Genomic DNA, 14,579 nt, shown 5'->3' with positions numbered 1-14,579 from the left:
TGCAATGATGGATACAGGCCATTATACATTTTGTCAAAACCTGTAAAAATGTGCTGTGCAAATTGTAAATTATAATGGAAACTATTGACCATGGTTAGTAGCAATGCTTCAATATGTGTCCATCAATTGTAACAAAGGTACCACACTAATGAAAGATGTTAATAGGGAAAAGTAGGGGAGGGGAAAAGGGTGGGGTGTATGGGACTCTCCCTATATTTTTGAAGTATCACTTATGGAATCTAAACTTCTTCAACAATAAAAAAATTTTTAAAAAAACAATTAAAAAGAACAAACAAAGTAGCAGAAGAGCCCTTTGTGTTGAAGAGGTTGGAGATTTCCTTCAGCATCTCAAGGAGGCCAGCAGTGGCCTGAGTCTTCTGGAACTGGCTACAGTCCAGCTGTCCCCAGGGAAACCTGAAGTCATTACTGATCATAAGGAAAGGGATTGTCTCATTTGTCTCAGAAGCATGACGGTTCCCCTCATAATGCGACCTTGGCCCCGAGGTTCATCACAGCTCTGAAAGCCAATGGAGATGCCAAGGAGCATCAGCAGGGCCATCAGTATGGAGATGGAGAGGGCCTTGGAAAAATCCTGTGGGTGCTGCTGGCCTGGCTGAGGGGTGCGGTTGTGTTAGTCTTGGCCCCTGAGTTCTCCAAAGATCTTGAACCATGTGTGTTTTTTAAATTGGGAACACAGCAGCTTTGCTCTCAAGATGCCCTGGACCTTGGACATGTGGCCAGGATTGTAATCGACGTCGGCTTCTCTTTCCACTATTTTCTAACCAGATGTCAATAATGAATCTTTGGGTTCTTGCCAAGAAGGTAAGCACAAATTCTAGTTATTTTTGTAGGGATTCAAATCCCCTAGACTGACATTATTTTCATCCTTTTCGAAACCTCATCTCATCTCACAAGGAATGATCACATCTCTAGTAACCCCCTCTGGACTGGAGTAACAGTGTGACTTGATCAGTATGTACAAGGCTGAACTCTAATGCTCCCTGAATCACTCTCATTGTGCAAGGCATAGGTTATCTTAAAATAGCCATATAGGATATGATATTACATTATTGGGTGGTTGTAGGTGTTCCCAAAATAATCCCAGCTTTGCTCCTTGCCTAAGCACTAACCAAGTTCGCCAAATATAAGTGTGAATATTTAAGAATTGAGAGTTAAACTTGTCTCCTCCTGACCCAGGTATCAAATAGTTTGTGATCCTTCAGAAGGCACAAGTAAATAGTTATCTTTCCTATCTAAGGGGAGAAATTATCCATAGTATACATTTTTGCTTTAAATAACCAAATGAATTTTGTTTCCCAAGTGGTCTCTGCCTTATTCATTTTATTTCATGAAATTGTTGAACATTTATGAGAATATTTTCTATACTGTTTGTGAATATTTTTTCACCTTTTCCTCTCATATTTTTCTGGGTAAAGCAAAAAAGTTGATCTTGTTTATCCAAGATTGCTTTTTATATCATGAAAATGGAAAAGCAAAGAAAAGGTTACAATTTTCCTTTAGTAGTCATAACATCAGGTTTTTATTTCCTTTCTCAATTCAAAATTGTAAGATAGAAAATGTTGTCCATCCCTGTGTCTGCATGACTGGGAACAAAGGAAAACAAATGCAAGTCTGAATATGTTGAAAGTGAGAAAAAGCATCTGACTCCTCAGGCAACAATGTGACACAATATAATTTAGCTAAATTCAATGCAACCAAAATGAGGACTGAGGTCAATGGCAAAGGGGAATGATGAAGGGCACAAAGGATGAAGGAAGAAGTGGAAGTAAAGCAAGGGCTGCAGGCTGGCTGTTGCTGGCAAGGGGCCAGAGGAGAGTAGTTCTTGTCTAATGGCCTTCAGTCTGAAACACCAGCCACATGGTTATTCTTTCATTTTTTCCCCCACATGTAATCAGTTTAGGGATGAGCGTGGGGAATTTATCGACCAACTCACGAGACCCACTGAAAAGAAGAATATTAATTTATTAAATTCCTGATGTTATCTGACAGGATAATGGATATTCATTTTGGCGGATTCAGTCTGGTACCTCAGCTTGGACGTGTTCTTATTCTTGGTCGGCGTTCTGCTGCATGTGAACCCACTGTACGTAAGATGTCTTGAAGAGGATTCTTTAATTAAGGTGTGGCCCAACTAAATCAGGTTGGGTGTTAATCTGGGTTACTGGAATCCTTTATAACAGGAGTTCTTTACCTTTTTTGTTCCATGGATCCCTTTGCCAGTCAGGTAAAATGAGTACTGCTATAATAGGTTTATTGCATACATTCATAAGTGAAGGAAATGCTAGATTTAAGTTAGAGGTCAGAGAAAATAAAGTTGATTTTTTTTTTCAAACTCATGGACCCCCTTAAATCTTTCCACAGTCCCACTGGGGTCCGTGGACCCCTGGTTAAGAACCCTTCCTTTATAAGGGGAATGAAATTCAAACAGAGAGTAAAGCAGCAACAGGAAGAAGCTGGAAGTCAGCGATACCTGGAGGAGAAAGGAGAAGATATTGCCGCGAGCACTGGCATTTGACAAAAACCACGGAGCTAGGATGGCCAGCAGCCAGCCCAGAACATCACATCCTCAGGGAGAAAGCACCGCCTTGCTGACACCTTGAATTTGGACTCCTCCTAGCCTCAAAACCTTGACCCAATAAATGCACTTAGTTTAAGTCACCCCATTATGTGGTATTTATTATAACAGCCAGGATAGTAATACTTCAGTATTCTTCCCTGAGCACTTCAGACACTTGAATAATCTCATAGAATATGACATTCAGGATAAGAGAGCTGGATAATTTATGTGACAATGTTAACAAGGATGATATTACTGAGCATCTAATGGGGACTAGGTACTGTTCTAAGGGACTTAATACTTCTATGAGTCTACATTAATTTATAGAATAGGTACGTCTTGAGCACCTTTGTGTGTCAGTCCTTGATCTAGTCACTTTGGTAAATATCCATAAATAGAACAGAGAGAGAATCTCTCATCATCCCCACTGTGCAGAGGTCATCGGCTGTGAGCTCAAGCACAGGTGGCGCTGCAGCTCCGCTTCTCCAGCGTCTGCCCTGCGGGTGGGCCGTGCCGCCTCCGCAGCTGCTCTGCTCACGCCCTCGCCCTGGAGCGCTTCTGCCTTCGTCTTCTCTCCCCGCCGACCACCGGGGGACCGTGGCCCGCGGCCCCCGTGCAGCAGCGGCTCAGCGCTCCAGCCTGCAGCTCTGCCGCCGCCGCCGCCGCCGCGCGGTTCCCCAGGACTTTCTCACCTACAAGAGCTTAACTTCTCGACACTAAACAGGATATAGCCACAGAGACTGTCAAGGCAAAGTGGTAGAACAGAGCCACCTAGAAGAATGTTTTCCTGCTAAATAATATAACAATAGAACAAAGCGAGGAAAAAGTAAGGTTATGTATATAAATATAAAATGCCAGTATCATGGCAGAATGGGGAGATCAACAGCAAATCCTGAGGTATGGATGATTCCTTAAATTTCATATTATAGATTTCTGTTAATATTTTTTTAAATGTGAATTTACTTCATCCTTAAACTCCCTTTTGCTCCCAGGTGTTCTGCTTTTGTATGTAGCTAATGTACTTTTTCCTGAACATTACTAAATTAATAATTATACTCTATCTTTGGTTTGAAAAAGAAAAAAACACCCTCTGATCAAATATTGGTAATAAAAAGAATGTGGCAATGGAGAAAGTTCAGTAGTTATGTTAATAAATTGAATTATTTCAGAAGAGTTGAATTATCAGTAGTAATTAGATTTTTTATAAAGATTTATCTGCTATTAATATGAAAGGAAGGAAAATTTCACTTAAAAGTTCTAGAATTGCCTGGAACTCTAACAGACATGAATTTAGATTTTCATATTATACTAAAATAACTTCTAATGGAATATAGAATTGATTGTGAAAACAGATTAACCAGAGAGGCAACTGAATATGTGTAAAATCAAAAGAGCAAAGTGACTAGGTTAGAGGCTTGGTTCTCCAGCACATGGAGAAATATAGAAGGAACAGTCCAGTTCTTTGTACACAGTGTCCATCAAAAGAATATGGTTACAATTTGTTTAAAAATTTAACATGAACAATTGGAAATTATGAAACCATAAACAAGTGAAGTAAATGGTCAAAAAAAAGCTAGAATAAATAAGCAAATAGGGTAAAAGGAAACTTGATTGTAAAACTTATTTAAAAATCCCTGAAATTAATGAGCCAATGGGTTAATATTGAAGTTCACTACAAAATAATGTTAATGAGAACCATGATAAATTGCTATTTTATCCAAATAAAAAGGAATAATTTAAAATAAATCAAACATTTAGATTTTTTATATGGTTTCTGACAATTCTTTGAAAATGATTCTCAGCAAACACGTTACAAAAATATGAAAAAATATGCATGACATATTCACTGACAGTCCTCCAGGAATCACTTTATTTCATTTCTCCTTTCACAAACAAGATTCCCAAAATAATTTTATATACATAATGTATCTACTTCCTCTTCTTGTGTTTACTCTTCATCCCACTCCCATCTGGTTTCTGCCCCATTAATTCTACTAAACCAGGTCCTACTGGGGTCACCAGTGGCATCTTTTCAGATCCTCTGGATGGAGCAGTACACCCCAGCCCTGAAAGCATCACTCTGTCTTTAAGACTCGTCTGCTCTTCCTTCATCTCTCACCCCCGTTCTTCCCTGTTTGTCCTTCTCACTGCACCACCCGCTCCACCTCCATGACCTTGCAGACTGTCCTTCTCTTTCCAACCTTGCAGTGTTGAGGGTCTTCAGGATGACGTGTGAGTGACCACATCTATTCCAATGCCCTCACTACCAGATACACAGTAAAGACCCCTAAAGTAGTAGCTCTCCCCCAGCACGGTTTAAGATATAGATCCACATACCTAACAGCCAGTAAGACTTCTGCACTGACACCTCTCCCAGGGACCTTAGATAGGGCATCTACAAGGTTTTTTCTCTCCCAGAATCGTTCATTCCTAAAGTGAGAACATCATTTCCTTCACTTATCTTTGTGGTGTTTAATACCATTGCAATTAAGTAAACTTCAGTATGCCTTTAGGTTTCTTTCACTGTTAAGACTGAAAGTTACAACAAAGCAAGAACTGTGTTTTATTCTCCTTAGTTTTCTGATGACAATTACACCATCTGTCACTTGGATATGTAATTTAGACATATAACATGAATAGAATGAATGTGTTAATATTTCACCATCCTTTTATCAATGTACCGTACAACGGCATATGAATTTTGTTTGTAGAATGAACAAATTCAAGAAGTTTTAAAAATAACAATTTAATGAAAAAAAAATAAATTTAAATTTAATAAAAGGAAATGTGAACATGTATTGTAATTTTTAATACATTGGAAAGGTGAACATGTTATTATGTGAAAATGTAAATATCACAAGTATACTAAGTCAGAATGAATCAAAAATAAATAGATGATATTAAATAAATAAACAAATAAATAAATAACAATATACTGACATCAGGGCAGTAATCACTTAAGAGGCCAGGCCCCTTGCACTGAAGATTTTTATGCACTTACATAATTCTGAAAAAGTGTTTACTGTTTAGAGTTCAGTAAATTATATGACAGTCAGAAATAAGAGCTTTTTGAAAAACAAAAGGCAACCATGTATATAAAATGGCATATTAGTCAATGAGAATCATTTCAGAATGAGTCCAGACGTCCATCCTCACTTCTGTTCCTCAGGGTATGATTTTATTAGATTCAGCTGAGATGTCTTTGATTAAATTATGGTAAGATTAGGGCTTTGATTCAACCCCATCAGGAGGGTGTAACTCAGGGTTGAGTCCCCACCCCTTGGTGGGCTATATAAATAGACACTCACACAGAAATACAGAAGGCATGGAAAAAAGAGAGGTCCATAAACACAGATGAGAGAACTTGGTCATTTTGGTCCTGCCATGGGGCAGAAAGGAGAAGGCTGAAATAGCTAAAGCCCAGGGAGAGCTAAGCCATTTGCTTGAAAGTTTGCAGCTGAAGAAACCAGAGCCCTGAGCAGCTGAGAAGGCCCAGGAAGAAATGAGCCCTCCAGCCTACAGCTCAGATTGGAAGAAGCTGGACCAAGGAGCCTTAAGAAGAAGAAGGAAAGGGACCAGGAGAGGTCGCCCACCATCTCGCTTCAACATGTGGCAACAGAGTTTGGTGAGGAACTAACCTTGCGTTGGACTCTTTTGGGCCTTGCAACTCTAAGCTTCTTCCCTAAAAAATACCCTTTGTAAGACAACAGATTTCTGGTCCTTTGCATCAACCCCCCTTTGGCTGACTTATACACTCCCCAATCAAAAGATATATGCTGACAAAATGGGTAAAATGCTTACAATAGATTCACGTTACACCCAGGGATATAAACCAGCTGAAAGCAAAATGTTGGAAAAAGATACTCCATGCAAAGAGTAACCAAAAAAGAGTGGGTGTTCCTATACTAATATTAGACAAGAGAGAATTGAAATGCAAAATAATTATAAGTGATACAGAGGCCATTATATATTTATAAATTTATTAATATATATTAATAAAAGGGACAATCCACCAGGAAGAAATAACAGTCATAAATATCCACGGACCTAACCTATATAAGACAAACTCTGGCAAAACTGAAGGAGAAATAGGCATCTCTACACTAAAAGTTGGAGAGTACAACACACCACTCACATCATTAGAGAGAACAATTAGATAAAATAGGAAATAAAAGGGGTGAAGTTATGACTTAACCCACAGAAATGAAAAGGATCATAAGAAGATATTATGAGAAACTGTGTGCCAACAGACTAGGCAACCTAGATGAAATGGACAAATTCCTAGAAATGAACAAACAATCTACACTGATGCTACAAGAAATACAAGTAATAAATAAACAAATCACATTTAAAGAGACTGAATCCATCATTAAAATTCTCCCCAAAAAGAAAAGTTCAGGGCAAGATGGCTTCACAGGTGAATTCTACCAAGCATTTTGAGAAGAATTAGCACCAATACTGTTTAAATTCTTCCAAAAAACTGAAGAGGAGGGAAAATTACCCAACACATTTTATGAAGCCAACATCATCCTAATACCAAAGCCAGATAAAGATGCTACAAGAAAAGAAAATTACAGACCAATCTCTCTAATGAACTCAGATGCAAAAATTCCCAAAACAAAATACTTGCAAATTGAATCCAACAGCATATCAAAGACTTATGTATCATGATTAAGTTGGATTTATTACTGGTATTAAATATATATTATATAATACACCACGTTAACAAACTGAGGGGGAAAAAGTACAAGATCATCTAAATCAATGCAGAAAAGGCATTTAATCAAATCCAGCATCATTTATTGATAAAAACATTTCAAAAGATAGGAATAGAAGGAAGCTTCTCAATATGATAAAGGCATATATTAAAAACCCACAGTCGACATCGTGCTCAGTGGGGAAAAGTTGAAAGCTTTCCATGTAAGATCAGGAACCAGACAAGGATGCCCACTGCCACCATTGTTATTCAAAATTGTACTAGAAGTTCTAGCTAGAGCAATTAGACGAGGGAAAAAAAAAAAAAGGTGTCTGTATTAGTCAGTCAAAGGGGAGCTGATGCAAAATACCAGAAATTGGTTGGTTTTTATAAAGGGTATTTATTTCAGATAGGCTTGCAAATTCCACGCCATAAAGCATAAGTTACTTCCCTCACCAAAGTCTATTTTCACATGTTGGAGCTAGGTGGCTGCCGAAGTCTGTGAGGGTTCAGGCTTCCTGGATTCCTCCCTTCCAGGCTCTTGCTTCTCTCTGGATTCAAGGTTCCTCTCTTCCTAGGGCTTGTTCATCTCCAGGCTCAAGGTTTCTGTCTTCCAGGGGCTTGCTTCTCTTTTCTCTGTGTGCTTACTACTTGGGTCTCCAGCTTCTTTAGTTTCCAGCATCAAACTCCAACATCAAAACTCCAACATCAGAAACTCTCAAATCTGTCCTTTGCCATGCCTTTTATCTATGAGTCCACTCCCAACAAAGGATGGGAACTCAACGCCCTAATGATGTGGCCGAATCAAACCCCTAATAGTAACTTAATCATGCCCAGGTACAGACCAGATTACAAACATAATTCAATATCTATTTTTGGAATTCATAACCATATCAAACTGCTACATCATCCAAATAGGAAAAGAGAAAGTGAAACTCTCATTATTTGTGGATGACATGATCCAATTTTTAGAGTATTCTGAAATGTTTATGAAAAAGCTACCTGAGCTAATAAATGAGTTCAGCAAATTGGAAGGATACAAGATCAACACACAAAAATCAGTGATGTGGGAATCGGCTGTGGCTCAATCAGATGAGCTCCCATCTACCCTATGGGAGGCCCTCGGTTCACATCCCAAGGCCTCCTTGTGAAGGCAGGCTTGCCCGCAGGCTGCAGAGTGCTGCCCGGCCCACAGATGCCACAGAGCACCACCTGGCCCGCAGATGGCTGTGGACAGCCAACTCAGCAAGGTGATGCAACAAAAAGAAGGGAGACAAATGAGAACACAGAAGAACCTGCAGCAAATGGACACAAGAGAGCAGACAACAAGCAAGCCGCAAGGGGGGGAGGGAAATAAATAAATACAGACACAGAAGAATGTACAGTGAATGGACACAGAGAGCAAACAGCACACAAAATCCACAAGAGGGAGGGGATAGTAAATTTTAAAAATCAGTGATGTTTCTGTATATTACTATTGAACAATCTGAGGAAAAAATCAGGGAAAAAATTCATTTACAATAACAACAAAGACTCAAATACTTAAGTATTAATTTAACCAAATAAGCACAGGGCCTATGTGCAGAAAACTACGAAATGATGCTAAAAGGAATCAATGAAGACCTAAATGAATGGAAAGACATTCCGTGTTCATGGATTGGAAGACTAAATATCGTGAAGATGTCAATCTCACCCAAACTAATTTATAGATTCAATGCAACATCAATCAAAATTCCAACAGCCTACTTCACAGAAATAGAAAAGCAATTACCAAATTCATTTGGAAGGGAAAGTGCAACGGACTAGCCAGAAGCATTCCAAAAAGAAAAGCGACATGGGAGGATTTTTACTGTCTGACCTTGAAACATATCACAAAGCTACAGTGGTCAAAACAGCATGTTACTGTCAAAAAGACAGGCTCATTGATCAGTGGAATAGAATTGAGAATCCAGAAATAAACCCTCACTTTATGGACAACTAGTTTTTGGCAAACCTACCACTTCCATGTGGATGGGACAAAATATCTCTTCAACAACTAGTGCTGGGAGAATTGGATATCCATAAGCAAAAGAATGAAAGAGAACCCCTATCTCACTCCCTGAGCTGATACAAGTATCAACTCAAAATGGATCAAAGCACTAACTAAAAGCCAGGAGCATAAAACTACTAGAAAAAAATGTAGGGAAATATCTTAAAGACCTTGTGGTAGGTGAGAGTTTCTTAGATCTTCATCCAAAGCATGTACAACAAAAGAAAAAAATAGATAAATGGGACCTCCTCAGAATTAAATACTTTGCACCTCAAAGCGCTTTGTCAAAAGGGTGAAAAGGCAGATGACTCAATGGGAGAAAATATTTGGAAAATAAATTTAATATCCATGATATATAATTGGTAAAAAGGATGTGTGTTAATCTTTGGAAATGAATAGAAAAGGTGAAAATTCATCATAATGTTTGTAACTAGCAGTACTATTATGTAAGTATGAAAGTAGTTTAAAGGAAAAGTCTAAGGATATATACATTACTAAAAGGAAAGCTAAAAAAAATGTAACATGGAATTGTATAGATAAGTAAAACCACATGTGAAATATGAATATGGGTAAATTGGGATATATAAGACCTCTTAGAAGCTGAACAAATGTATGCTAATACTACAATATGTTAATATCAGATGAAAAAACCATTATGGTAACTGAAGGAAACCAGACATAAAGTACTACATATTGTATGATTCCATGTATATAAAATGTAAATATAAATCAATTTATAAAGATGAAATTAGATTTGTAGTTATGTAGAGTCAGGGAAGGAATGTTAAGGGGTATGGAGTTTTTCTGCACCCCTTGTTCTAAAATTTTTTTGTCATGATGAATTCAAAATATTGTGATTATAATAAAGCCATTGATTATAAACTTTGCATAGATTGTATGGTATATGAATATGTCTCAATAAAACTGCTTAATTAATAAATAAATAATTGTGCAAGAATAGCCAGAAATAGCAGCTAAGTACAGCAAGGGAAGCAAAGAGAGATTGAGAGGTGAAGAATTATTTTCTTGTTTGTCTGTCTATTTTTATTTTTATTATTGAAATACTGAAAATACTCTAACAATGATTGAAGTGATGAATTCACACCTATGTGATCATACCAAATACCATTGATTGTACACTTCGGAGCAATTGTTTGCTTTATTAATATGTATCAATACCATTGATTTATTTAAAAAAAAAACAAACAAATGGAAACTTACCTTAGACCCAGGGATACAAACAGGTTGCAAGTGAAAGGCTGGAAAATTATATTACAGGCAAACAGTAACCAAATAAAAAAGGGTGGTTGACAGGAGTAGCTATTCTAATATCAGACAAAATAGACTTTAAATGCAAAACAATTGTAAAAAACAAAGAAGGGCACTATATATTAATAAAATGGGTAGTCTACCAAGAAGAAAGAACAATCATAAATATTCTCATGACCAATCAGTCCCAAAGTACTGAACAAAATACTAGCAAAACTAAGAGGAAAATAGGCACTTCTGCAATATTAGTGGGGTCTTCAATACACTATTATCACCAATAGACAGAATATTTCAACAGAGGCTGAACAAAGAAACAGAGATCTTGAATAATACATTAGAGAAACTAGATGTAATGGCTTATAAGGAACATTATACACAAAAGCAGCAAGATACAAATTTTTCTCAAGTGCTCATGAACCATTCTCCAGGATAGACCACATACTAGGTTGTAGAACAAGTCTCAACAAATTTAGAAAGATTGAAATTATACAAAGCAATTAATCTGACCACAATGGAATGAAGCTAGAAATCAATAAAGGAGAAAGAACTGGAATAAGCATTATGGAATTTAAACAACACACTCTTAGACGATCAGTTGGTCAAGGAGGAAATTGCCAGAAAAATCAACTACCTCAAAGCTATATAAATGGGAACACAGCATTTCAAAACCTATGGGAGGCAGCTAAATCAGTGCCAGGAGGGAAATTTATAGCCCTAAATGCCTACATTAAAAAGAAGAAAGAACTAAAATCAAAGACCTAACTACACACCTGGAGGAACTCAAAAAAGAACAAAAAACGAATCCCAAAGCAAGCAGAAGGAAGGAAATAAAGATTAGTGCAGAATTGAATGAAACTGAGTATAAAAAATATTTGAATTTTCTATGTGGGCTAGAGAAGTTTTTGTTTCTCTGTCCAGACAAGAATTTTTAAAGGTCCTTAATCTTTGTCTCTCAGGAATAAAATGTTACCCAGCTTCATAAAAGGCTGGTCCTTTGTAGAGAACAAGCCAGCTGCAGGGAGAGAAAGAGTTCACATTGAGCACTCCACAGACCAGAGCTCCCCAGCGACCTAACCTAAGGCGTTACACAGACTTTCAGTACATGGGTGGCTTCTGCCAGTATGAGGGTAGGACCACAATTGTGGTTGGAGAAAAAGAGCCTCCAAGGAGTGCTTTAGATGCCGCTGTCAATAGTCCTATTTCTGGTTTCACAAATTCATTCTCCCAAAACAGACTGTGTATTTTTTTTTTCATTAGTAAGATACATGCATTGTCACCAAAAAAAATTTTCAGGACCTCTGTTTCTGGAAGTAATAAGGGACCTTCATGCTTCACAATAAACAGTTGCCAGATACAATATGACATTTAAGGCATCACTTATCTAACTATCCCTGAGAGCTAAATTAGTGATTCTTTAAAAGGAATGCCCAGAAGCTGAAGCCAGATGAGCCCACCAGTCTGAGCTTGGGGCAGTGAGAGTCAGAGATGCTCAGTCCACGGGTGAGAGGGGCTCTGCTTGGATCAGCAGGCAGGGCAGGGGCAGGGTGGTGGTGGGCAGAGGACAGATCACTATAGCAGTGGAAAACCAGTGAGCAAGGGGATCTGAGTCTGGAATTTCTGTTCAGACCCAAACCCTAAAAATCAGCTGCTCTCAAACTTTTGGGACTCAAGGCCCCTTTACATGTTTAAACAGTATTGAGGATCCCAAAGTACTTTGTTTATGTGGGTTGTATCATTGCTGTGTAATATATATTAAAACTGAGAAATCCTGAAATGTTCAAGTTCCTTTACTTTGCTCTTTTCTTTGCAATAAAGAGTAGAATCCACTTAGCAAGAAGCATTTGAGACCATTTTCATTGTCTGTTTCAACTCCTTGTTCACTACTCCACCCAGGGAGAGAGGTGTCCCATTTCCATTCTCTCTTGCAATCCCACTGTTCTCTCTGGAAATGTATTTATTTCTTTCCTAATTCCAACAAGCCCCTTTCTCCTGTACCCTCCCTGTCTTATAAGCAGTAAGAGTAGATTAGAATCTGTTATTTTATAAAACGTCCGTCACAATGTTCTTTCATAATCTGTAACAAATGTTCCACAACAGTGCAAGGTAAGGGGGGAGAGGTGATATATGAGTATTCCGCATGTTACACATGATTGTTTTATAAGCTCAAAACTTCTCTTATATATCTAAATCTGTATACATACACACATGCACACACATATATATATATATATATAATTTTTTTTAGGTACCATGGCCAGGAATTGAACCCAGGACCTCATATGTGAGAAGCCAGCACTCAACCGCTGAGCTCATCAGCTCTCCTGAGTTGGTTTTCTTCATTTGTTTGCTTGTTGTTTGTTTTCTCTTTTTAGGAGGTACTGGGAACCGAATCTGCACCTCCCATGTGGGAAGTAGTTCTCAACCACTTGAGTCACATCCATGCTCCAAAAATAATATATATATATTTTTGTTTTGTTTTGTCTTACATTTTGCAAATACTTTCTTTCCACATTTATCTTATTTATTGCTAGAAACAAATTCGATAGTTTCTTCAGTGTTCAGAAAGATATATAAATGAGCAGATATTGGTTAAATGTTATGACCATTTCTCTCTTTTTTTCTGTTTTTCATTTTTAAAGATACTTATATTATACAAATGTCACATGAAAAATATATAGGGTTTGTATTTGACACTCTCCCCACAGATACCCCATTTTCCCACATTAACATCCATCATTAGTGAGGTACATTCATTGAAATTGATTAACACGTTTGGAGCATTGCCACTAACCCTGGATTAAAGTTTACATTGTATTTACTAGAAGGGGGACTGGTGAATGTTACAACCTTGACTAAAACCCCCAGAAATCCTGATGATATTGAAACTAGCTTTGATTCAGTGAGGGGGCGGGGGGGCAACAGCAACCTTAAATTGCACAGATTTTACCGGTAATTCTCATAAGCATTATGTTAGAAATAAGGAAAAGACAAATGACTATACTACATGATTCTATTTTTATGAAGTCAAGAAGAAGAAAACTGATTTTTGGTGATAAAATTCAGAATAGTGGTTTCCTATGGTGGGGCGTGAGTATATTGGCTTGAAAGTGGCATGAGGAAATATCTGGTGTGCTGGAAATGTTCCATATCATGATCTGTGCATTCGTTATATAGGTGGATACTCTGTAAAATTCATCAATCAGTACCTTAATTCAGTGCACTTTAGGAACATTACAGCATTACTATATCTGTAAAAAGTAAAATAAAATAATTTTTAGAAAATCAAATATTTTGATTGTTCATATGCTTTGTACCATTTCATTTATTCTTTAAAAATTATTATCACAAAGCATACTCAAAAATATGAAAAAATAAGTGTAACATTTTCACCCACATGTTATGGGTAAATAGTCTCAAGAATCACTTTATTTCACTACTCCTTTCACAAACAAGATTCCCAAAATAATTTTCTATACAGTGTTCCTAATTCCTCTTCTTGTGTTGACTCTTCATCCGACTCCCATCTGGTTTCTGCCCCATTGATCCTACCAAGCCAGGTCCTACTGAGGTCACCAGTGACGTCTTTTCATATCCATGGGATAGATCAGTACACACCATCCCTGAAAGCCTCACTCTGTCTTTAAGACTCATCTCTCAACCCCATTCTCCACCCACTCCACCTCCTTGCCCTTGCAGACTATTCTCTTCCCAAACTCTCAATGTTGAGGGACTTCAGGATGAAGTGTAGGTCCCTCGTTGCTGTGCACGCTATTCATACGTGACCACATCTATGCCAATGTGCTCATTACCTGATATACGATAAAGAACCCTAAAGTAATAGCTCTCCTCTTGGAACTTGTTAACTCTAGATTCATATATGCAACCTCTGCACTTACCTGTTTCCTAACACTATAGAAACTACATCTGTGTTTTTTTTCTCCTTTGCAGCAGCTTCATTTGTACCTAGAACTTCTAGTGTGCAAACACCATTTTACTTTGCTTCCCTT

General features: G+C 37.7%; 1 protein-coding gene across 1 annotated transcript in view; it reads left to right on the top strand.

The window, feature by feature from the left end:
• The window catches only part of IFNE (interferon epsilon), a 53,338-nt gene that overhangs the window by 32,535 nt on the left and 6,224 nt on the right, over positions 1-14,579 (top strand). The gene's annotated exons all lie outside the window — the stretch shown is intronic.

Source organism: Dasypus novemcinctus, chromosome 8 (genome assembly GCF_030445035.2).
Source record: "Dasypus novemcinctus isolate mDasNov1 chromosome 8, mDasNov1.1.hap2, whole genome shotgun sequence".
NCBI classification, from domain to species: Eukaryota; Metazoa; Chordata; class Mammalia; order Cingulata; family Dasypodidae; genus Dasypus; species Dasypus novemcinctus.
This window is presented reverse-complemented; position numbering and strand designations above follow the sequence as displayed.